Consider the following 1,830-nt stretch of genomic DNA (forward strand, 5'->3'; position numbering starts at 1 on the left):
ACAACTTCCTACATAGATACCAGGTACCAAAGTTAAATCAGGATCAGATTAATGATATAAACAGTCCCATTTCCTCTAAAGAAATAGAAGCTGTCATCAATACTCTCCCAACCAAGAAAAGCCCAAGACCAGATGGGTTTAGTGAAGAGTTCTATCAGACGTTCAAAGAAGACCTAATTCCAACTCTCCTCAAAGTATTCCACAAAATAGAAACAGAAGGTACTCTACCCAATGCATTCTATGAAGCCACAATTTCTCTGATACCTAATCCACACAAAGATCCAACAAAGAAAGAGAACTTCAGACCAATTTCCCTTATGAATATCGATTCAAAAATACTCAATAAAATCCTTGCAAACAGAATCCAAGAACAAATCAAAATGATAATCCAACATAATCAAGTAGGCTTTATCCCAGGGATGCAGGGATGGTTTAATATATGGAAATCCATCAATGTAATACACTACAAAAGCAAACTCAAAGACAAAAACCACATGATCATCTCATTAGATACTGAGAAAGGATTTGACAAAATCCAACACCCCTTCATGATAAAAGTCTTGGAAAGATCAGGAATTCAAGGCCCCCTACCTATTCATAATAAAAGCATTCTATAGCAAACCAATAGCCAACATCAAAGTAAATGGAGAGAAACTCGAAGCAATCCCACTAAAATCAGGGACTAGACAAGTCTGACCATTCTCTCCCTACCTATTCATTATAGTACTTGAAGTCCTAGCCAGAGCAATTCTACAACAAAAGGAGATAAAGGGGATACCAATCTGTAAGGAAGAAATCAAAATATCATTATTTGCAGATGATATGATAGTATACTAATACTAAAAATTCCACCAGAGAACTCCTAAACCTGATAAACAGCTTCAATGCAGTAGCTGGATATAAAATTAACTCAAACAAATCAGTAGACTTCCTCTACAGGAAGGATAAACAGGCTGAGAAAGAAATTAGGGAAACAACACCCTTCACAAGAGTCACAAATAATATAAAATACCTTGGTGTGACTCTAACTAAGGAAGTGAAAGATCTGTATGATAAGAACTTCAAGTCTCTGAAGAAAGAAATTGAAGATGATCTCAGCATTTGGAAAGATCTCCAATGCTCATGGATTGGTAGGGTTAAAATAGTCAAAATGGCCATCCTGTGGAAAGCAATCTACAGATTCAATGCAATCCCCATCCAAATTCCAACCCAATTTTTCACTGAGTTAGAAAGGGCATTTTGCAAATTCCTCTGGAATCATAAAACACCTAGGATAGCAAAAACCATTCTCAACAATAAAAGAACCTCTGGTGGAATCACCATGCCTGAACTTAAAGTGTACTACAGAGCAATTGTGATAAAAACTGCATGGTGCTGGTACAGTAACAGACATGTAGATCAATGGAATAGAATTGAAGACCCAGAAATTAATCCTCACACCTATGGTCACTTGATCTTTGACAAGGGAGCTAAAACCATCCAGAAGAAAATGACAGTATTTTCAACAAATGGTGCTGGCACAACTGTGTGGTTATCATATAGAAGATTGGGAATTATCCATTCTTATCTCCTTGTACAAAAGTCAAGTCTAAGTGAATCAAAGACCTCTACATAAAACCAGAGACACAGAAATTGATAGAGGAGAATGTGGGGAAAATCCTCGAAGATATTGGCACAGAGAAAAAATTCCTAAATACAACAGCAATGGCTTGTGCTGTAAGGTCAAGAATTGACAAATGGGACCTCATAAAATTGCAAAGCTTCTGTAAGGCAAAATACACAGTCAACAAGACAAAAAGGCCACCAACAGATTGGGAATGAATTTTTACC

This window comes from Mus pahari, chromosome X, assembly GCF_900095145.1.
Source record: "Mus pahari chromosome X, PAHARI_EIJ_v1.1, whole genome shotgun sequence".
Lineage (NCBI taxonomy): Eukaryota > Metazoa > Chordata > Mammalia > Rodentia > Muridae > Mus > Mus pahari.